Consider the following 25,499-nt stretch of genomic DNA (forward strand, 5'->3'; position numbering starts at 1 on the left):
TAAATTGCAGCAAGGGCAGTTTAGTTTGGATATTAGAAAGAACTTCCTAGCTAACTTCTACTTATCTTCCAAGGTAGATAAGTACTGGAATAAACTGCCTAGGGAAGTTGTGGGATCTCTATCGTTGGAGATTTTTTAAGAGCAGGTTAGACAAACTCCTGCCAGGTGTTGTCTAGATAATACTGACTCCTGCCATGAGTGCAGAGGCCTGGACTGGACGACTCTCAATGTCCTTTCCAGTCCTAATGATTCTATGATAATGCAGAATTACACCAAACTATACAAGGTTTTTTGTTTTGTTTTTCCCCATTATTGAATGCTTTTTAGGGAATGGGCACACAACCATCTTTTCAGAGCATGGTCTCCCCAGTCCATTATCCCTCCTGCCTGACTGATTGTGGGTTTACTCTCGCTAAATACAGGAGAGCATTTTTAAATAAATACAAAAAATCCTCTAGGCTCCATTACTTTCCCAGGATTAGCAAAAGTATAAAAGTGATAATTCACAAATGTGTGATAGGTATGTCTGTTTAAATCTCTGTGTGTCTATCTATCCATCTCATTTCAGTGGGAGCTTCGGGATGCCTCAACACTTTTGAAAATCAGGGTACAGTAGAACCTCATAATTACCAAAAGCAGAGTTATGAACTGACCGCTAAACCACACACCTCATCTGGAGACAGAACTACACAATCAGGCAGCAGCAGAGACACTTCCCCTCACCCCCAAAAGCAAATACAGTACAATACTGTGTTAAAAGTAAACGTCTAATAAAATAAAGAGAAAGTAAAAAAAAAATGGACAAGATAAGGAAACGTTCTGTACTTGTTTCATTTAAATTAAGAAGGTTAAAATGCAGTTCTTCTGCAAAGTAAAGTTTCCAAGATCTATTAAAACATCGTTCATTTGTAAACTTTTGAAAGAACAACCATAATGTTTTGTTCAGAGTTACAAACATTTCAGAGTTCTGAACAAGCTCCATTCCCGAGGTGTTTGGAACTCTGAGGTTCAACTGTATTATTTAAGTCCCAGTCATTCAAACACTTTCATATGTCCTTAACTTTAAGCATGGGTGCAGTTCCAAGGAATCTAATGAAACTATTCATTTGCTTAATGTCAAGTGTCTGAATAATGTTTGCAGGACTGTGCCTGGGGTGCGTAAATATGGACTTAAGAGGCTACCTTTAGACACTCAGTTTAGAAAATGTTGGACACATTATAATGCCTCTTAGTTGTTAAATGTGGGATACATCAGATAGTTATTACAATCTACATTATTTATCCCTTCTTGATTTTTATATTAAGGCATCCTTGTGTAGTCAAATTTCCCTGTCTAGGGGAAAAAAATACTTACTGCCTTCTGACTCACAATTATAGTTAATACTGTATATATTCTTCCTAACATAGAAGACGAGCCGCTCAATTGTCTTCTGACTTACATAACATACCAAAATATTGTTTTGTTTTTAAATTAGAATCAGTATTTGAAATTCATACAATTGGTGTGGTTTTCCCCTATTGTATTTCTATGCAGTACACATCTTGAATATTTGGAAGAGCAGCTAGTGTTTTAAGCTTACACTGTAAAGTTATTTGTATAATTTGTGGGGGGTATCAATAGACATTTAAAATAGAAAAAAAGAAAAAACTGGGTATTGCACTAAAGCATCAACACTGATAGAAACCTGATATGCAAAGCTTGTTTGTATGCCTTGCTGAACTTGAGGCTTAGTTGTTATAATCACAGTAACATTTGAAGAGATTTTAGCTCCCTGTAAGGTCTTTCATGGGGGAAAGCGGGGGTGGTGCGGGGGGAGATTAACAGAATAGTATCCTTTTACTCAAAATCTAACAATAGTCTACACCAGTGGTTCCCAAACTTGTTCCACTGCTTGTGCGGGGAAAGCCCCTGGCGGGCCAGGCCAGGCCAGTTTGTTTACTTGCCATGTCCACAGGTTCGGCCGATCGCGGCTCCCACTGGCCGCGATTCGCTGCTCCAGGGCAATGGGAGCTGCTGGAAGCGGTGCGGGACGAGGGACATACTGGCCGCCACTTCCAGCAGCTCCCATTGGCCTGGAGCAGTGAACCGCGGCCAGTGGGAGCTACGATCGGCCGAACATGCGGACGCGGCAGGTAAACAAACCGGTCCGGTGTGCCAGGGGCTTTCCCAGGACAAGCGGTGGAACAAGTTTGGGAACCACTGGCCTAGAAAATATAAAGCAGAACAGCAGCATCTTATTTCCTGGGATATATGAAGAGCACTGGCAATGCTTGTCTTAGTGATGTCTTGCATTGCTTCCTATTTAGATACTTTTCACTGGAGCTCAAAGGCATATACAGTTTGCCACTTACTGGAAAATTAGACTGGATGAAATCCAGAATCAATTTTTTGTTTCTAAATGTAAAAGTACAATAGAATAGATAGCATGATAAGGACCTTCGAACATGAGTAAATTGTTTTAGTTGGTCCTTGATGTAAAGGGACACCTTGCTAAAATACATTTAGTAATATTCTTTGTAGTCAGCTCTACGGTTTTCTCATTAGAAATAGCACAGAGCAGAACCTTGTTATGCTACTATCTTTAACTATTAAAATAGAGAAAAGAATAAGAATTGAATAAAAAAGCTAGTTTGGTAACTAAATCTTCTAGTTGGTTATCCTGATAGAATATTTATATGGCTGTCGTCACCATAGTATCTTAAATAAGCTTCATTTTCCCTATTCATTGTAAAGAAGCACAGTTCTAACCTTTCCACAGTAAAAACAAAATAGAGGACGCACAAATGAAAAGTATCCTAAAGAAAATGGCAACAAGTAACAGGGCTGGACCTCATTTTGGTTTCCACATTCTTAATATAATAATACAGATAGTTTGTTGGCCTAATGGTTGACCCGACTGGGCTAGGAGCTTACTCCTCCAGAATTCCCTATTGAAATCCACCTCTGGAGCTGAAATTTAATTCAGCAGAACTACTTAGGGAATTTAGCACTACACACCATGAGTGGCAGAATCTGGCCCTATGTCTCTGCTGTTACAAGGCCTCATGTTACAAATTCAGACTTGGTAGAAAACACACACTCTTTCAGTGCACACTCTGAGGCATGAAGGCTACTAAACAAATATACCAGCTTTCTATTGTCTGTGAGCTACTATCCTGAATTTAATCATCTCTTAATATATAGGCTCTAAAAATGTGATTCCATGGAATGACTTTACAGACTCAAAGAGTCAATTGTATACAGCTGATGGTCTGATGCTGTGATGTAATTTCCATAAGTGTTATATTCCAGTGGAAGAATATGCAGCATCACTGACACTTCAAAGACTTTTCCTGCTTGCTAGTCCCCATTCCTGAGCCAATACTTCCAGCACCACACTTGAGTATCACAAGTACCAAAATACAAAACTCACCAACAGTCTCTGCCTCCAAGCACTTTTCTGTTCTAGCTACCTATTAATATAACTGCCTCTGCAGAATTCAGTGAGGGACCACGTATTCCCCTTTAGTGGGAATGCCCCACAGCAGGGAAAGTTGTTACTAACATAAATCTGTGTCACTGACGGTACAGAAATAGTACTATATCCTTCTTACATTTTGTAGACCTCCTGGAAGAGACAAGACCATGACTTTATAACACATAGAAACAGGATCCCTAAGGAAATCCTGCCAACCCTGTAGAATGTGAGTGCACGTCAACCCATCTTTTCCTTAGCAATCTTCCCCCAGCTCCCTCCAGCCTCAGAGCAGATGCTGCCAGTGGCTTCCACTCACTGTCACCGGGTTCTATTTCCCCCTGCAATAGGATGAGGAGCTATCTTACCAAAAAATCATTCAGTGATATAGCAATTTACCATGTAAGAAATGAGGCCATTTTACAGGAGCATACTGTGAAAACTGGCTGCTCCTCAGCTCCACGCCTTTCTGTTTATCCACATTTCCCAAAATGGTGCCTGTTTGTTCAATGCAATGCATTCCCATGGAAGGTCTCTTGGTGGCTTTGTTTTATGTGTGCGTGGGGCATCCTTACAGCAGCCATTTCAGTGAGATTGATGCACATTTGTTGTCCCTCAATCCTGGCATCAGAAGGGAGCTCACAAGACTAAATCTTTATTTTCAAATGTGGCATAAAATACAAATATTTTATCAGAAAATAACTGACCTGAAGAGGCTACTAACCTAGGGGTGTAAGGATGTTCCCAAAGTAGATTTTGGTTTAATTTGTGGTGGATCTTACTGCAGCAGTGACACTTTATGCAAGGAATTAATTGGGAATGTTTTCCACACTGCTTGGGTAATCAATTACAAATCCTGGGCAACAGGCCAAAGTCTGCAAAGGACCAGAGTCTAATGCCCTTGGCAAGAGCCATTCATCTTTCCTCACACAAATAAGCCCCATATCCCTTAGGAAGAAGAATCAGGAAAATGGGGAACAATTGGACTAACACACTTAACATTCAGCAGGCAGCATGAAATACAATTTATGGGTATGTCTACATAGCAACTGGGAATTGTGATTCCCAGCCCAGGTAGATTTACACACACTAGTTCTGCTCGAGTTAGCATGCTAAAAGTAGCAATGTGGCCGCAGTGGAAGGATGGTGGCTTACGCTAGCCACTCAAGTACAGACCTGCCAACCCCCTGGGTAAGCACTGTGGTGGCTAACCCAAACCGCTGCTCATGCCACGATAGCTACACTGCTACTTTTAGCATATTAGCTCAAGCAGAGCTAGTGTGTGTATATCTAGCCGTGCTGGGAATCACATCTCCCAGCTGCTGTGCAGAAATACCCTATATGGGGGGGGCGGGAGGAGAATTCTGGAGGCTGATGATCTTGATTCTTCTGCGGTCTGTATCCATTCATTTTGATTGGAACATTAACAATAAAGGGTGGGATTTTGAGAGGAGTCTAAGGAAACCAGGTACCCAGTCCCACAGAATTTCCCTGTTCAAACTCCAAGCTTTCTGGAGGATATGAAGACTTAGAAAAGGATGGGAGATGAAGGAAGGTTTTCACACATGCCATACTTTGATTAGTACTGTGTGTTTTCCTAGGCTCAGCTGGTCTATCCAACTCATTGGTATTCAGGCAGGAATATGACTCTGGTTCACCCACTATAAATGAAAGTTTAAATAAATAAATGTGCCCTTAGTTTTAGTCTTTTAAAGTTGTTTGCAGCATTTTTTTAATCACTTTTTTTGGTGCTGCTCCTTTCTTTCCTTGAATAATAAATGTGTAACATGAGATGGCATAAAACATAACTAATGTCTCATAATATTTTCCTGAAAAAATCTTTGTTAAACAATCAGAGCTGGATTTTCCTCCATCTCCTTTGTCTGAAGAAATCTGTGTAAGTTTCATCTTACCGGACTGATAACATTGCTACAACACTGAATGAAACAAACAATCTTGCTAAATGACAGGTTTCAGAGGGGTAGCCATGTTAGTCTGTATCTTGCTAAGGTTATTTATAACTCTAAAAATATATAAATGTTATGTTTTGGTGATTTTATGGGCTTCATATTCCATGATGACTACAGTCTGTAGAAACAGTGTGTCTCAAAGTGATGGTAACTTGTAATCTGCGGGATAGGTTTGTTCCCTCCCACCTCCAAGGAAGTGGTTACCAAAGTGCATCTTCTTATGTGTTACAGTGCAGCTCCATTGCTTTTTCACATTCAATTTTATTTGACTTTTAAGTTATGCTATATGTTCTGCCTAGTCTCTTCATTGGCTTGATAATGGCAATTGGCATAAATTTTTAGAAAACCATAGCACTGGTCCACATAATCTCTCACTAAATCAAGAGAATAACTTTGCCCCTGTGCTGTCCTTTAATTGATTTGCTATTAAATTCTAGTGACTGTTGTAATTGTGACTTGCCTCTAAAATGCCATTTTAGAGGTTTGGGTTTTTTTTTTTTTTTTTTTTTTTTTTTGTAATTAACCTTTTCTCAGTTATGGGTCAATTTGTGATACAGTCACAGAATCTCAAAGGTATTTGGGCACCTGGCTCTGAGGGAATTTGGCACCTAAATATCTTTGAGGATATGGCTCACACTGAAAAGTACCTTGAACTATGAATAGTCCCTCTGAAATCAACAGGACTATCTGTGGAGTTGGATTCTATTCACTGAGAGTACAAGTGTCACAATCCGCCTGTAGACATAGGAAAGAAAGGCAAAGAAAGGGATTTGTATGCCACAACAAAAATACACATAAAGGATGACAATCAAACAAATGAAAGATATCATTCCCAGATTAATACATACACAGCATATTCACATAACATAGTTCAGAAGCTGAAATGTAACTCTTCCTGGAGAAATTGTAACTGTAACTCTTGGTTGTGCAGTATCAGAATGACATCTGTAACCCTTCTGCCAGGTTGTTGACAGCCAAAAGGGCTGGGTTCAATTTTCCAGGGGTTTCTTCTGAAAACTTAACACTGGACTGACCCTTCACCCCTGGCCAAGAAACCTGGGACATTATACCTACCATCCTGGGCACCTTTATAGGCTACCTACTTGCAAGCAGTGAGTCTGGGGTTTAAAACAAAGAGAATTTTATGCTGGAGAAGAAAGTGGTAACAACAAAATAAACCTGAAAAAGTCAGCAATGAATACATTAACAATATCTGTAAGCTAAGACTCCCACCCCACCAGCGTGCCTTAACAACCGTACCAATCTCAGCCCTTCTCTTGCACTCATGAGTGGCTAATGCATTCCAACCACTTCCCTTCTCCCCAGCTCCCACACTCACTGTTTGTTGTCCAGGGCTAATGGAGTCCAAGAATTCTGGCAGGTCAGTCTCCAGCCCCTCAGGGACATGCTTCCTGGGCTGTTCTGGAGGCTCTACCACCTATCCAGTTAAAAGTGATCTCAGCTTTGATTACTGGGTAGTGAGGCCTCAGGTAATCTGTTGCTCTCTGCAGCTTCAGCCCTCCCCTTCCTCACCACTACTTCAGCTCAGCTTTGTCTACTACATGGATCCCACTTCAGCTCAATATGCCACCTCAAAGCCACCATCTGCTGTTTTAAAGCTGACTCAGTCCTGAGTCTTCAGAGAGGAATAGGTGGTCTACTGGAACCTTAATACAGACCGTACCAGCAGCAAGGAACACCTAGCAGAAGGTAGAACCCTCTTCCCCCTCACTCTCCTTTTAACCCTGTCAAGGCATCCTTACCCAATTGTGCCTAACTGTGGTCTTGGTGAGGATGATCCCTGACCCCAGGCACTTTTGGTGCAATTCTTTTGTTCTTTCATTTCCCAAGAAGGACAATAGAATTATATGGCCCACAAACTCTAAACTTAACTGGGTTTTAACCAAAATGCCCTTAACCGTCACATAGCTAAAATGTAAATGAGTCCTGGCCAATTCAGTCAGTTTGCCTTGCTCACATGCTGGCCCCATCCCTGTTCAAAGTTTTCAGGAAGCTCTCCCTATTCAGCAACAATTGTCAATAGTGAAATCCCTTCAGACCATAGGGTTTACACATAATTTAAAATAAGATTTGAAATAGTTCTCATTTCTTTAGTAAGAAAAAGAGCATACAGGTTTATATGAATATACTGTAGATACATTTTTAATTTTATTTTGTTTAATATGTGTTCTTACTTTTGATATGTTATATGTACAGTTTTTTGTTTCTTTCTCTCTCTTTTCTTTTCCATATCAAAAAATAATACATGGATATAACCAGGAAGAGAAGGTATCTTCAGATAAAATAATGGATCTGGTGGAGGTATAATAGTGTTTGATGAGTCACTTTCAAATTGCACAAAAGTGCTTACCATACCCATTTGGCTGGAGACATTAAATAAAATATCTACACTGAATCCTGTTTGTATTTTCTTATTCTTCTGCTGTAGATTACAAAGCATGTGATCCGTTTTAGGTCGAAAACTATATTGGAGTGTAATGTTCAGATCCAGATTTGGTTTTGCATCCAAATGTTTGAAACTTTTAAGGCTGCCAGATATGCAGTTTTGGTTCAAGCCCAACTCTATTATCAGGGAGCATTTGAGACTTCTGTTTTGCGAGGCAAATTTTTTTCAACAAAATGGGCTTAATATTCCAATTTACGGAGTGCTCTAGCCCTGTTGTAGTTAAGCATATGTTTAACTTTAAGAATATGACGAGTTTCATTGAGCACCATGGCACTACTCGCTTGATTAGAATCAAGCATCTGCTTGAAATACTTTGTTGGATCAAGGTCAGAGTGCTCAACTCATTTCAACCCTAAATCCCAGGTCCTCAAAAGTGTTTAGGTGTCTAAAGTTAGTCTAATAAATTCATATTTAGGTACCTAAATAATTATACAGATTTTCAAAACCACTGAGCATATAACAGTTTCCACTGAAGTCCTAGCTTTGCCCACTTGTGTCCTGTGCTACTTATTCTGGCCACAGGGATGGGGTTGACATAAAAGCCAGTAAGTTGGTTCTGCACTACCTAGCCATGATCCTCTCATGGACAGACACTGGCTTTAGAGCCAGCCCTGAGGTTCAGGGCTCAAGAATGACAGTCAAGGAACGGTGAAAAATATTCTGTCCCTGCATAAATAGTGGCTTCAAATGAAATTACAGCATTATCTCCTTCAATACAAAGTGATTATCAGCTGTGCTTCATTAATCCCAAACAAAAAATGTAGCGATTTAAGGTTGAAAACACCTGACACTGACTTCAATGTGACAAACCCGATGTAAAAGTTGTAGCTATGTTCATAAAAACAAATATTGAAAAGACAAGGAATTATATAAATGGCTGCTTGAAAATGATATGATCTTAATCAGGTGACCTGTTCCTGTGTAACCACTGCCATTTCTGCTGGCCTTACAAAAATGCATTTTTACTCTGATTAGCATGTCAGAGTCAGCACAGTTACATGAAAGTGAGCTGGATTCTACTCAAGGTTGTGACACATCAACAGAACTGTTAGTGAATTTCCAATTGAAGGAAGTTTATTATTGGTAATGTATGAGCCAGAAAGAACCCAGATGGGCTTTCAGGTTACAGGCTGAATCTACAGGGCTGACATTTGAAAACAAAACCAAACAAAACCCACTACCAATGTCCTTTACTAGTAAACTGCGGAGCTTTGGTCTCAAAGTTATCAAGAGACAACAAACATGGAACCTTACTAGATCATTTTCACAAAGCTGGTTTTCACAATAGTCCCTTCTATAGTCTGCTAACTCTTCATCTTCCCTTTATTTGCTACCTTTATGTCTCTGCCTTTCATTTTTCATCAACGCCTTTTTTTTTGCCGGCTAAAAGTAGGGCTGAACCTATGTTTGTGACCGTCTTAAAATCAGGAGAAAAATGTGCTTAGCAATTTATGTATTTACTTTTTTAGTTGAGTTGAGTTGAATTTAACCTTTAGGTTTACCTCACTGAGTGATCAGTAAAAGCTACTCTGTAAAGTTAGAATGTTCTGACTCAGATGAATTAGTGTGCAGAGCAGGTGAGGCACTCTATAGAGCATGATAAATGTAATTTATCACATACCTATGGCGTGGTAGTGATAGTAATGTTGAAAATACACACCACATTCCTCCTTTCAGCTTCCGTTCTCCATATGCAACATCTTTTTAGCTCCTGTTTCCATCTCTATTTCTCCATCTTTCACTGTGTGTAATTGAGAATATTCTTAATTGATTTTCCATCCCTTTAGCATGTGTCTGTCAGACTTAAGGCTCTGGGGCCAAAAATGTCTGTCTAACCTGATCCCTACTGTCATGTAATCTTTCATCAGTCATTATCACTGCACCTGACTTATACTGCCCACCCAAGCTGAACTTGCCCCCTAAATTATTGCCAAAATATATGCCTCGGTCAAGATAACTAATTAGGAATAGATAATAACATTGATTCAATTGACACATTTTCAGTATCTCCTAGTAATTTTTTCTTATTTTTTATGATAAATACTAATACTGTTTGTATTCTAGCATATTTAGGGGGTATAATTATGTTCAGGTGGGCAGTGTAAGTCATAGGGGTGATAGTGAGAGATGTCAGTATGCAAAAGAATACCTAGGACCAAATCTTTATGCCATTCATATCAGCTAAGCATCTGGTCTCTGATTTACATGTATTTTGAATATCACTAGAAAGGTTCCTTTTGTGATTTGAACTTCTAAAAGTTTACATGAAAAATATAGTGTCTTCAACTGAAATATCACTCAGCACATTCATTGTAATTATTGAACTTCCGTTCCGTAAACCTTCTTTGAAATAAACTTCTTAAATCAAATTGAAAGTCAGAGTTTGATACAAGTATAAATTACTGTTACTACTTAATTCCTTTCTGTGGATTTCTGTTTTATACATCCATGAAAAGTGTCCTGTTTATATTACTCTAGGCATAGTCTTTTAAAATGTCTTGGGTTATTCTTGGCAAGGGAACATTATAATGCTGATAATGATGGGATAATAACTTTGATTTTGAACCTCTATTACATAAAATTTTGCAGCATTCCCAGAACAGGATGCACACTGGGGCTTGTTAGCATTGTAATTGCAAACCTTACCTTGAAGGCATTTTTGTATGCCCACCATCCAAACAGACAACCCAGGGAATTAAAGTCTGAGGAAGATGTGTTATTAGTTCTTTTGATTACTGTCAGAGTGTCTGGATTACACAATGATTTTATAGTCTCCCTGTCTGAAAGCTGTTGGAAGGACTTTCCTAGAGACCAGCACATTATTATTGCTGGTTTATAACTGATATGTATCCATTCATAACAAATGAGCATGCAACTTTACTACAATGAGTCCTAATTTTACACGTCTTTGTATCACAGGATGGGTTCGTAGATATTTTCTAGTTCTTTAACCCAATTAACATAGCAAATCTACTTACAAATACCTACACACACACACACATCCGACACCCAAATAAATTCACGTCAGCATTGACTACTGGAGTGAGTTTCAGATTATCCATGCTTTCTTTTTTCAGTAGTATTCTACAGTGACTGTTAGCTCAGCACCAGCTGCAAATATAACTTATCTCAGCAAAATATCATTAATGGTTTCATATACATAAATCGAATCTTATTTTTCACCCTGTTTTACTGTACTGACACGTGTTAAGGTCAGGATGGAAAAGAATGCCTAATCACCTGGCGACTGTAAGTGAGTTCTCTATTCTTTATGGCAGGGATTGTTCATTTGGATTTTCCTTGCTGATCATCTGAAGAAATTTCTATCAACCCTTCACATTTAGACTGCTGCACTTAACTGAACGTTTTATCTATTTTTAGCTACTTGCACAGCCTACACATATACCACCCTGCGCTCTGATCCCATCACTGCTCACAGGCTAAATATAGTTGGGCTAGTTCAGTACTTAGATGAGAATTCTCTAAGAAACCCCAAGTTGCTGCAAAAATTGTCTTGGCAAAGCAGCAGGTGGCACTCTTCCCTCTGAGTCAGTTGTGAATTGTTTTCATAAGCAGAGAATAACTTGTTGATAAACAATATATAGTCATAAACTATACCTCTCCCTATCACCACAGAGATTTCAGCAAAATACACGCATTCCTGTAACCTTTGAGTTCAATATTAAAAGCCCACTGTATACAGAGCCAAAGGTGTGATTACATTATGTACTCAGTTTCAATGCACTAAAGCTAAGGAATATTGACACACGGTAGAGTGGTCACCCTTAAAAACTGATAAACGGATCACATTAGCTCACTACTTGTAGTAAGCATAGGGAATGTATAGGGAATATTGCAGTTACTAAAGCAATATTCTCCATTTATATAAGGCAAAATTATTAAGTTTTTAAGAGTGTTCCTCAAAACAACAGCTCTGTTTTGGCTTTTGAACCACACCCCACACAAAGGAAATATGTTGACTCATTGAGGATCCTGGGACTGAGACAGCACACACAGCACTGGCCCTTGCCAGAGCCTTTAAGAGGGTGCATCGTACACTCCGCCAGTGATGGTTATGCAATGCTGGCATGAAAGAAGAGTGCAGGGGTACATCAAGGCAGTCACAATGCAACTCACAACAGTGGCTATCAGTACACCCTTTAGCAGGGTTCATCATGCATTTTTCCAGTGGCACCCTGTTTTTTTTGGTTAGTGTGAAATATACCACAGTTGAATGCCTGACTATCTGCCCTCACAAAATATCACCACTAGATGAAGTGTGGCAGACCAACCAATGCATGTGATCATGTCTTTTGTGGCTAAATACTATCGCATAAGCTACAGCACTGACATCTCTTTGTATGGGTGTGTGTTTTCTATAAAATCATATTGCTGCCTTATGGCTTCAGTCCATCAAGAACATAATCCCTATTACTAAAAGCATGAACATACCAAGGATTATCACTGACCCTGGCATGGAAAAAAAACTGAAGACATAGGGTAGTACTATTATGAAGGCTTGAGACACATCTTTATAATTAAGGATGCATCTAGTCTTCTACTCTAAACTCTAGATTTCTATCTCCTCTAATTTTAGATTGAGAATAACTGATTGATTTGCACATTGGAGAGAGATACTGGGAAATGGAGAGGGGACCCAGAAGAGTCAAGGAATATATAAGGAGGGAGGAACACAAAGGGACAGGAGGTGTGCACTGGAGCAGTGAACTGATGAGGGGCATGAGTTATGTATGCAAAGAGATCGGACAGCCAGAGATTATTTTGCCTGAAAAAGGTAACAATAACAGGAGAATTGATTGAGGTATTCTAAATTTTAAAGGGTATAAGGAATACTCATCAGTCTCTCCTTTTAACCTGTTGCATAAGGAAACAATCAATTAAAATAAGGGCAGAAATTTTAAAACAAACAAAAGGACACAGTGCTTCTTTACACAGTACCCAATCAACCTATGGAATTTGCCGTCACTGCAGGTCACCTAGACAAATACTGTGATTGGATAATTCTACGACCTGCAGATGTTATTGTTGTTATGTAATTGTAGATGATGAGATGAAGGAAATCAAAAAGACAACAGCAAGATCATGACCCCGAATTTCAAATGTCTGCCATGGCATTTGGGGTTCAGCATCAGCTTGAAATGTCACAATGTTGATCACATTTTGAATTTAGATTTTGACTTTGTCCAAACCTTGAGTACATAATGTATGCAGGGCATTAAATATTATTAAATTTCACATTCAGAATTTAATGTAACTTGCACGTCTTTGAATACTCCCATCTGGCTTCAGTAATTTAGGGATGATGTTACAAGCCCTCATGCCTTCCAGACTTCAATGAATTGACTGCCGTCCAGATCTCTTCTTGGCTGAAGGAAAGTGACAAAATTTCCTGCCCACCAAGCAGAAGAGGGACATAAGTGGTGGGCAATTGAAGGGCCTTTTAAAATGATCTTCCCATTAATGCAACTTTTGCAGCTTTTGCAGACTGGCTAATGTTGCAATGCCGATTCTTTACTGCACAAGCTCACCCTGCAGACATCACAAAGTTGAATAAAGACTTTGGAAATCATGCCTGGTAGCAGCCTGTTCTAAACAGGCTGCCTGCGTTGACCATCCTGATTCCTTTTCTAGCTAACGCAATGACTTAACAGCATTTGAAGTCAAATCTATTTGGCTTCGCTTTTGCTCTCAACAAACATGACTCAACAGAAGTAACTAATGGGTGGCAAAAGTTGATTATTTAATGACAACCACTGTATGGATTTAATTCCAAGTATAGGAAACTGTGAGATCAGAGATGCAGTTATGCAGTTACTGATAGCAAATGCTGCCTTTTTAATACTAACCACTGTACATATGCTCGTACAGGGGGAATTTACTTAAAAAAATGTGTCCAGCATGAACCCCATTTTGTACAATCAGTCCAGATAAGACTGTTTATTTCTCTACCAAATACAGTAATTGTAATTAACGTCAGGTGGGAGATCAATAAGGATTCCAGGTTAAACTAAAAGAAAGCAATAAATCCACTTAGACCTTAATTTTTAAACACTGATTTTACAAAAAAAACATGAATACAGTTAGAAAACTGCAGTGTTCATTTAAACGGGTTTTTGTCAGTCCCGTCTTTCAAACTGACCCCTGTCATTCACATTCTATTCACTGTGATCATCAGCACTCAATTTCCATAGCAGCGGCATGGGCAGTAGCTCAAGGAGGGGTACATGCTCTATGTGTGCATTCGTGCACGTGCTGGCTGAACTGCCAGAGGTTGAGTGATTGATGACTGTGTCATTGATTTGAAACAAATGTTGTCAGCCTGGACCAGAACTGCTGATGATTATGTTTGCAGGCTCACAAATTCTGTGGCAAACGTAAAAGATTAATCATTTACTTCCCCAGGCTCCAGTCCTGCAAAGACTTGCATGTGGGCTTAACTTTATGCAACATGGATGAAATCCCAAGTCTACTGAATTCAATGGGAAAGAAATTTAAAGAAAATGTGTAGTGATTTCTAGTTTTAACCTCAAATCTCAGCACTGCCAGGCACACAGCAAGGCCCTAAGAAAGCCCCTTTGTTAGTTTTACTTCTCCTTTGTGCTAATTTGACAGGACAGGGTGGATAGTCATTTGCCTAAAATCTCTCTAATTCTAAGGTCAGATCAAAGCTACTCCTTTGCTTACTTTCCTGACATCTCCATATGTAGCTAGCATGCATTAAAACAAGATTATGACTGTGTTCTGTCAAGCAGAGGTGCCTTTGCATTCAAAGACTCTATACCAGAGACCTGTACTATTTTCCATAGTGTAATGTATCTTATTGTCATGTTTTAACTGATTGTCTCCCTTAGCACCTTGCGAGGGAGTCACCTGCTAAATAAAAAACATTATTAAATTTTAAACAAAGTTCCCCATCACCAGAAAAAGTTCTCATATGCATTTGACTGGAAAGAAAGGCAAAGTTAGTTGTAGGGGTGATGTGCCATGATCTAGGTGTCAAAATCTGCTGCAGATCGGGGCCCTGATCTCCCTTAATAGTGTTTAATAAAGTCATAGCCCATCTGGCATCTGGACTGCAGTTTTCAAAGGAAATGCCACTAAATTATGGGCTTGCTCTACAAAGCCTGGAGCACTCTGGCCCTGATTCAGCAGAGCACTTAAGCACATGCTTAAATTAAAACATGGAAGTAGTCCCATTAACTACCCTGTTAAAGTTAAATATGTGTTCAAGTGACTTTCTGAATCAGGACCAAACTACTCAGCACCTTGCAGGATGGGACAGCCACACTGAAAAATTAGACTCCAGCTCACCTGCTGGGGGATTTACCATCATAAATATGGAAGATACAGCGGGCTCAATTGTGCCACTCTTTCTCACAAATAGGGACTGTCTACAATCTACATGGTGCGTTAGCCCTCAAAAGAGGGGTGTAGCTTTTAGTTTGCATCATCATGTCTCACTCTAACTGGCCCATATGGACCCTGCTGGCATACCTTAGGGCACATTAACACAATCCTGTTTTATTGCACGCCAGCAGGGTCCATACAGCCCAGTTACTGTGCAACATGCTAGTGCAGACTAAAGCACCATGTACACACGCCCTGAGTAGTGCCTTATGACAAGAGTCAGGGCCGTTCCTATGGGCATACGAGGCCCGGGGCGGAAGTCACGGATTCATCTCTTCTGGGGCCGACTGTACCGGCCAATCGCACTGACCCACAGGGACTCACAAAGCGCAGGGCCCAGAGCAGTCGCCCCGATTCACCCTACCCAAGTCATGGCTCTGACAAGAGCGGTCCCAGTGAAATCAATGGGACTCCTTGTGAACCTGAAGTAAGGTATTATTCAATGTGATTAAGCATGGCAAATTTGCCCCAGAGAGAATAAGGAAAGGGGTTATTTTTATTAAAGGTCAAGACTGGGAGTCAGAAGACCTGAATTCAGCTCCCAGCACAGTGTGACTTTGAGAAAATAATTTCAGTTTTTTGTGCTTCCTTTTTTCCATCTGTAAAAGGAGGTTAATAATAAACACATACCTGTCATATATGCTATGTCTATACTTGACTGATTCCCCATTTACTCGTGCATGTATTGCTAGTGTGGGTACCCCATATCCATGCTGAACGTCCACATATAATTTGCTGCCACAGGTAGTTGCCATAACCTAAACCCCTGAAATTATAGCTGGATTTCAAAGGATGGGGTTTCTGACCTGTGCAGGAGCTATCAATGGAACATAGTTCCCTATACTTTCCCCACCAAAAGGGGCAAGTGAATACATGAACCATAAATGTACACTTGTTATCCAAGGCTTAGTAGACCATAGGAGACAGTTCATGAACACATACGCTAGGCATGCAGGAAAGGTCTTTGATGCTAGGATGTTCAGGAGATTAGGTTGTATCACAGAGGGGAAGCAGGGACTTCATTTCCAAGAAAAAAAGTTGTTCTGTATAGTATTTCTGTCTCCACAGTTATTTTGGGAATGGTGGCCATATAGCTACTGCTAATTTGGCTTATGAAGCCTTACCCTGAATCTCTGATCCAAGAAATAGAGAATTCAGTTACAGACTGAGTAGCAGCAGAATGGTGGTCGAGTTTGTGTTTGGGTGGCTGAAAACATGTTGGCGATGACTGCATACCTATCTTGATGCCTATGTGGTTTGCATAGACATGGCATGTGCCTTGAAAAATATATGTGAAATAAAAGGTAAATACTTTTGGACAGAGTAGACACAAGACAGAGCCAGTTTTCAAGGCCTGTACGGGAAAGTGGATCCTGCCCATGTGCACATTGCTCCTGGTTCCTGGCTGGCAAGGGAAATTTGAGATGCCATTTGCTTGCACATCTTGGAACAGCAGTGAGACAGAAGTTGACTTTGGACTGTGCTGATGGACATGTGACCCTACTGTACTTCTGGAAAAGCTCAATAGGCCATGGCCACTTGTGTTGTGACATACCTGGGTAGATTTTGATCCTGTGTAGCCCACATTAATGTACCACCTGAGAGCATAGAGTTGTGTCAGGGGTCCTCATCAAGATTAACACCTATGACCAAGGTTTTGTGCTGTGTAGATTGCATATATGTTTTAATTGCCAGCATTGAGCAATGATTTTATTATATGATCAAAACTCTGTTTTATGGGAAGTATTTAGTCATTGTGAAAGTAATTTAAAACAGTTTTGCAAGAGTTTGGAAAGTGCTTCACACATTACTTCTTATCAGTGTCTTCTGAAACCAATGCAGACAGCACTTAGCTGCTATGCAAAAATACTCCCATGATTGGTAATGGTGACTGTTTATTGGGGGTAGGGGAGCAGGAGTCATTGAAGCACCACTCAGTGTTATCTTCCTTCATTCTTAGTGTGGTTAAGTTTCCTTTATATTGTTCATTAAATTAGGTGTGGTCTACACTACAGACTTATATTGGCATAACTACGTCATGCAACTGTGTCAAAAATCCCCTGAGCAACATAGTTATAGTAAACTTACTCCCAGTGTAGATAGCACTATGTCAGTGGGAGGGCTTCTGCTGTCAAAGCTACTGCCTCTTGGGGAGGTGGATTAACTACGTCAACAGGAGACCTCTCTCAGGTCAGTATAAAGTGTCTTCATTAAAGTGGTACAGCATTGCAGCTGTGCTGATTCAGCTGTCCCAATGCAACATTTTAAGTGTAGACCTGCCCTTATTTACAGAGCCAGATGTTTACTTAAAGGTGATTTTTCTGGTGGGGGAGGGGTCCCATGGTGCTTCTGAAAAGCAGAGCTTAATGCAAAGTTTTCAATCCTGGGTCTTTTTTTTTTCCCCTTCTTTTTTTTTTTTTTTTAAGATAATTAAAGTTAGGAAATTGGGTGGGGCCAGGGATTGGGAACAACAGGGCGGCTAAGGGTTGTGGTAGGGACATCAGAAAGTAAACAAGTTCATGCCACCTACAGATGTACACTCCCAAAGTTAAAAGCAGTGATTGCTTGCTGGGGGTTCAGGTAGGAGGGATCACTGAAGCACAGCTCAATGACGGATGTATGGAATTTTTGGTTCTTCCATTTTTCCCCCTCTTTGTTCTTCATTATCATTTAGAACATTTTAAAACCATAAATAAGTTTATGGACACATCTATTCAGTGCTTGGGCACTGTGCACAACAACAGTTACTTCATAGCTTAGCCCACGGTCATGCACCAGTGCCTTTTTAAAACCTTAGAAAACTTGTGTTTGGTGGGAGAGGTTGAAGAGGGTGTGGGAAGAACAGAAAATTAATTGCACTTCTGTAGCAACAGACGCAACCCACAGCCATGTGCTGTGAGTCCTGCTGACCCATCCGATACATGTGGGAAATATCCAATTCATTATACTCAGAAAGGAAAATGCACACACAAGGGACGTGAACAGTAACTTATTTATTTAAAGACCTGTATGGGACACAGAACTAAAATGGTTTTTGAAAGGAAATGCAAATGAACCCATACACAGATCAATCTCACTCATCAGTGTTCACACATGAATGTAATTGGATCTGTCTCCTTACTCTGACAAGGGGGGAAATAGGCTGCGACACAGAGACTGGATCAGGGTTATCACTCCCTGGTTGTATGATCACACACCAAACACCAATTCCCCTCCTTCTGCCCAACTCCTGTTCATAAGGGAAAGGAAAGACTGGGGAGGAAGGGGTAGTTTTGGGTCTTTGAACAAAAGTATATGTCCTGAAACTATTCTTTCTCCACCCAGACCATTTCCAAACCAGTCCCCTGCTTCTCTCCCACTTGTCTACCACCTTTCCCCCACCCCCCACATGGTTGGGGACTATCCCTGCCAGATTGCTGTCCAAGAAATGCCCAGGCACAGGGGCACAGTAACATTCATAATCTTTGTTATAGCTTCTGTTAGATGAGATACAGTGGTTCCTGGGTTTTCAATAAAACCATTAATTTATAACCATGTGTTGCTAGGGAACCATGTCAGGCTGGACAGAGATGGGCATGGGCAGACTGAGGGCAGCAGGCTTAAGGCATGTTTCACGGGAGCAAGAGGAGATATTTCTGCAGAGCGTGAGGGTGGTTCATAACTTACCAGCCTTGGATTTTGGTTCCTGCAGCAGCTCTGGGGCTTCCTCAGGCAGGGTTTCCTCAACTGGGTCAACCAAGTAGGGTGCAGAATCCCATGCTCCTCTTCCTCTGGGTCTTCCTGGGCTTCCTCCAAGGTTATTGCTGCCCCTTCACCCTGCCACTTATAAGTGTCCCATTGTATGAAGAAGCTAGTGAGGTCGAGAAGGGGGTCGTAAGTCACTTCAGTCTAAGTACTCTCGCCCTGGAGAGCACCCAGAGCAGCTCCTTGTAGAACGGCCATGTATGAGGTTCCCTCACAGATAATTGCTTCAGTCCTTCACCCTCTGGTACAGGAGCTTCAGGTTGTTTATGAACTCCTAGCACTGGGACAGAGTCTGGTGAAAACTGCCTCCTCCAGCCTCTGTGAAATCTCCCAGTACAAGTGTATGTTTCTGCTGGTCCAGACTAAGTCAAAGGGGACAGTGTACTCTGAACAGGCAGCTGATTTCAGACCATGATTACCTGTACTAATCAATAGATTTCAGGAGAAAACTGTTCTGAAGTGCTCAGCACAGGTTGCTACTAGTGATAGCAACGGGTGGGTCAAGGACCTTTATATCTTTGGGTAAGAGTCAGGCAGCAAAGGGATCAATGCATTGTGGGAATGGCCCCGGAGGACTACAGTACCCGTGACCTGGTAAATGCCCCTTTTCCCCATCCACACGGCACTGTAGAATGGGTACAAGGCCATGCCATAGCAAAGGCTTGTACATACACCTTCCAGGCCTGCTTGTTTTCCCACACTAAACTGTTCTTCAGGGATGTGCTTCAGATGTGGATAATATGGGATTATGTCACAACAACACACAAATAACCATGTACATTTACAAGTGTAGACATAGCCATAGTGTGAGTACAGCTGTGCAAATAAAGGATTTTTTGGTTTACTGCCAATTAAAAAAATCATTTCTGGACAAATCAAATATGATTTTTTTCTAAAATTTTCAGAATACTGAAAAGTAAAAGAAATTCTGTTTTGGTTTAAGCACTTTTTGTTCAAATCTTTTTGTTCAACCCAATGCAAAATGTTTTGTTTAAATTTTGAGCATTCAAAAATTTTAAAAATAAATTTGAAGGAAATTTCAAATGATAAAGTCATTTCAAACCAAAAAATCAAAATGTTTCATTTCAAATGTTTGATTAGTATCGGACCCAGGACTGACCCCTGTTGGAGCCCACTTGATATGCCCTCCCAGTTTCAGAGAAAACCATTGATGTGTACTCTTTGAGTATGGTCTTTCAACCAGTTGTGCACCTACCTTCTAATAATTTCATCACCACATTTCCCTAGTTTGCTTATGAAAATGCCATGTGGGACTATTTCAAAAGACTTACTAAAAATCAAGATATGTCTACTGCTTCTCTCTAGTCCATTAGACCAGTGGTTCTCAAAGCCGGTCCGCACTTGTTCAGGGAAAGCCCCTGGTGGGCCGGACCAGTTTGTTTACCTGCTTCATCTGCAGGTTCAGCCAATCGCGGCTCCCACTGGCCGTGGTTCGCCGCTCCAGGCCAATGGGGGCTGCAGGAAGTGGTGCAAGCCAAGGGACATGCTGGCCGCCCTTCCTGCAGCCCCCATTGGCCTGGAGTGGTGAACCATGGCCAGTGGGAGCCGCGATCGGCCGAACCTGTGGACGCGGCAGGTAAACAAGCCGGTCCAGCCTGCCAGGGGCTTTCCCTGAACAAGCAGTGGACCGGCTTTGAGAACCACTGCATTAGACCAATAACCCTGTCAAAGATGAAAATTAGGTGGTTTGGCATGATTTGTTCTTGACAAATCCATGTTGACTATTCCTTATAACCCTATTATCTTCTAGATGCTTACAAATTGATTGCTTAAGTATCTTTCTAGGTATCAACATTTGGCTGACTGGTCTATAATTCCCTGAGTCCTATTTGTTCCCCTCTTAAAAATGGGCACTATGTTTTACCTTCTCACCCATCCACCATGAGTTCTCAAAGATAATTGTCAATGGTTCTGATATTGCTTCACCAAGTTCGTTACATACCCTAGAAAGAATATTATCAGGGCCTGCAGACATGAATACAGGTAACTTATCTAAATATTCTTTAAGCTGTCATTTCCTTTTTTGGACTGTGTTCCTTTCCCCTTGTTTTTAATATTAATTGTGTTGAGTATCAGGTCACCATTAACCTTTATATTGAAGACTGAAGCAAAATAAGCATTAAATACCTCAGTCTTATTGATGTGATCTGTTATTAGCTCTCCTTTCCTGCTAATCAGAAGACCTACACTTTCTTTCATCTTTCTCACGTTCCTAACATATTCAAATAACCTCTTCTTATTGCCTTTTAAGTCTCTTGCTAGGTGTAACTCATTTTGAGCCTAAACCTTCCTGATTTTATCCATACATACTTGTGCTATCTTTTGTAGTCTTCCTTAGCAATTTGTCCATATTTCCACTTTCTGTAGGATTCATTTTTGATTTTCAGATCATGAAAGAGCTCCAGAAGGAGCAGTTGGGATAGTTTGCAGTTGTGTCTTTAATATTGTTTCTTTGGGAAACTGTCAGCTCTCCGGACAGTTTATCCTTTAGATTTTCTTCCTATGAGAACTTACCTACCAGTTTGTTTGTTAATGTCTCCCTTTTTGAAGTCCATTGACCTTAAGCAGCTGCTCTTACTCTCTCCTTTCCTTAGAATCATGATCCCTGTTCCCCAAATTGTCTTCTACCTTCAAATTCACTACCAATTCCTCACTGTTGGTCAGAATCAAGTCTAAAATATTTGTCCTTCTGGTTACTTCCTCCACTTTCTGAAACTAAAAGTTGTCCTCAATACAGTCCAAGAATTTATTGGAAATTTTGTTTCTTGCCATATTACTTTTCCAACAAATGTTTGGGTAGTTAAAGTCCCAGTTAAGGACAACCTGGTCTTGTGTTCTGGATATTTCTGCTATTTGTTCTATAAATGGCTCATCCACCTCTTTTTCCTGATTAGTTGGTCTATAGCAGACCCCTACCATGCCATCACCCCCTTTTTTCAGTTTTTATCTTCCCCCAGAGACTTTCAGCTACTCTGCCTCTTACCTCCTTTGGATCTCAGAGGAAGTGTATATTGTGTTGATGTTTAATGCAATACCTCCTCCTTTTTATCTTGCTTGAACAAGTTACACCCCTCTATCTATATTCTAATCCTGAGATTTATCGCACCAAGTCTCTGTGATGTCAATTAAGTCATAATTTATCTTATGTATTAATACTTCCAGTTCTTCCTGTTTATTCCCCATATATCTTGCATGCGTGTGTAGACATTTAAGATGTTAAACAGTTTCCCACACTGATTACCCTGTTGCTTCTACGACCCTATTCCAATTTGCCACACTCACCTCCAACATCAAGCCCTTGGTTAAGGTTATCTTTTTTTTTTTTAAATGCTTACCTATTGGCTTTTTAATACCTGCCATCTTTGAACCTAGTTTAAGCCCTCCTCACTAGGTTGGCGAGTCTATATACAGGGATGCTCTTCCCCTTCTTGGTCAGGTGGGTCCCATCTCTTCCCAGCAGTCCTTTTTCCTAGAACAGCCTCCCTTGGTCAAGGAGGCAAAGCCCTTCTATCAAAACCATCTGCACAGCCATGCATTCATTTCCAGAACGTGTGTGCCCCTGCCTGAGCCCTTACCCTCATCCTCAAGTGAGAGGACGGATGATAACAAAACTGTCCCCTATGACAGTTTCATCCTCATTTCCAGAGCCCTGTAGTCACTGCGGAGCTGCTCAGGGTCATCCTTGGCAGTATCATTAGTGCTCACATGGATGAGCAGCATGGAGTAGTGGTAAGAGGGATGGATGAGCCTTGGCAACCTTTCCATAATGTCTCCGATGCAGGCTCCTGGCAGAAACACACCTGCCAGAGTGCCATGTCAGGTTTGTGGATGTATGCCTCCATTCCCCTAAGAAGGGACTCTGACCACCAGCAGCCTACACCTCTTCATCTTGGGTGTGGTGGCTGTAAGCCTCCCAGCTTCAGGGGCAGGTGACTTCTCCTTCTCAGCCACTGGAGTCTGTTCCTCAGCTCTTGACTGTGATGGGTGGGAAATCAAACAAAAAAAACCCAACTTCCTGACATTTTTAGCTGGCTAACTTCCTTACTCTCCTATCCGCATTTGTATCACCAGCTACACATATACCCCTAAGGCTGCTCTATCTGCACAGGAGCCAGATGCTGGGCAGAGAAAGAGAAAATTGTCATTAGCTCCCCTGTTTTCCCTGTGTCTTTGATTCACTAGTGAACCTAGTGTTACAAGTGTACTGTGTATTTCATATTACCTGCTGCTGACCCTGCTGCTGAATTCTTGACTTGAAATGTGGCAGTATGTCTTTAATGTTTCTGTTTCTTTTATAAGCAAACATAGACATTATAGAAATAGCACACTAGATTCTCTATCCAAGAAAAAGCCGATAAAGAAAAAAAAAGGCAGCTTGGTAAAGACAGGGCATCTGTAAAAAAACCAAGTTAGAAAAGGGCTAGTCATTTAAATGGCCATGGTAACAAGACCTAACTGGAAGCTGTTCATCCAACTTATACTAAAACTAAATTAATAAGTGCATTTCAAATGTAGTTTTCTTTATATTTGTTGTTTTTAAACAAGTAGAACAAATCTGCTAAACCGTATGTTTAGAATATTTAGGCAATACAAATAGAATGAAAGAGAGCGCCTTTTAAGGCAAATTCTGTTCTTGGCTACCCCAGGGTAAATCCAGAATAACCCTCCTGCTTTATTGTGATTACTCTAGATTTTCCCTGGCGTAACTCAGAGCGGAATTTGACTTGAGATCTGTAACGCAAAGGAAAAGAGAAGAATGCGTCTTAAAAATGATATCATCTGCTGCCAGACTGAATTCCCCTTGACAGTCTAATACAGTGGAAAAGAGCAAGAGGAGTTCCAGTCTGCCAAAAAGGGCTCCCAGTGGCTTGGTATTATACAGCAAGGAATGACGGGGTTATCACATTTCTCTGACTGCTCACCATTTGTGAGGAAGGAAATATGATTAGTCTATTTACCCAGATTCAACATGTTGGCATCTTAATTTTTTTCTTTTAACAACTTAATGGCTTACTGCACAGCATCAGTATGAGCAGCTGTGTTAGACAGGGCAGTAAGGAGCTGCACCAGCCCAGGCGGAACTCCCTGGCGAGCAATGGGACAGATCAATTTCTACACATCTTTAAGGGATGCAGTAAACTAGTGGCCGGTGCTGAGATGGGGACAAGCAAAAGCTCTGACTACTGTGTCCCCCTCCTCCCACTTTGGGGCAACAGGGGTGCAATTAAGGAGCACTCCCTGTGGTCTCCTGAGACAAGGATTGCAATTCTGGCCAGCCCTGATATTGGCCATGTATGGAAGGAGGCTTCTTACTTCCTCTTCTCCAGTGCACACCGAACTAAGGATAAAGCAGCATCTAACTCTTTGCCATTGACTGCCTTACCTTTTTCCAACAAATGGGAGGCTGGAGCTAAGTCTCCAAATAGGAATTATAGGTTATGGTAGCCCAAATCTTGGCCTGGAAAAGTGCTGTTGGTCCCATCTGTCTCCTTTAGTCATGGATGGCAGAGCTAACATCCATGGAGAATTACTTTCCCACACTCACCTCACAGGCAATGTCTCACTTCAGTCAGGCTTTCTTTAGAATTCCCTCCTAGACATACATAGCTGCAACAGCTCCTTCAGACTTCTCTTTCTTCTTTCCAGTTAGGTTTTCAATGGCATTTTCCCCACATGTATGACGCTGGAGGTTACATTAGATGCATCATTTTAAATACAAATTTAATTATGAAATCCCTTAACTCAAGTGCCTCCAGGTCAACAGAAATTTCTAGTATATGAATATTTTGTGCTTTTAAGTCCCCTCCCTCCCAATTTCCAGTGATCCAAAACCACCATTTTTTAAAATTAATACATCCCCAACCTTCTGTACCAAAGTTATCACTTATTCACTGACAATGCAGGTTCTTTAGAAAAGAAACACCAAGATTTGTCATGGCAATTAGCCACCAGAGGGAGCCCACATAGCCTCTTGCATGTAATAGAAACAAATTGACACTGGCAAACACAAGTATGAATTAACCACTTCACTGCACATTGTACAATATCTAGTGATATTCTACTCTGGTCAAGGAAAGCAATTTTTGATACTGCAGCAAAGATTCACACAGACAAAGGGAAGGGAATACTCTGGGGAAAAAACAAAGAAACAAAGAAACCTAGAAATACTGAGGGGGCAGATCCCCAGCTGCTGTCAATCAGGATTGCTCCAAAAGTGGAGCTTTGCTGATTTGCACCAGTGGAGGATCTGGCTCATAAAGTCTAGAGAGTTCAGATGTCAAGCATTTCTTCTTTAGAGCATATGCTACAAGAATTCAATATGTTGTGATATTCAGACTGAAGGTAATTAATTAAATATGCTTCTTTAACAAGAATGCAGTGGGAATATTTTCACCAAATGCCTCATGATTTTTG

Source organism: Chelonia mydas, chromosome 2 (genome assembly GCF_015237465.2).
Source record: "Chelonia mydas isolate rCheMyd1 chromosome 2, rCheMyd1.pri.v2, whole genome shotgun sequence".
NCBI classification, from domain to species: Eukaryota; Metazoa; Chordata; order Testudines; family Cheloniidae; genus Chelonia; species Chelonia mydas.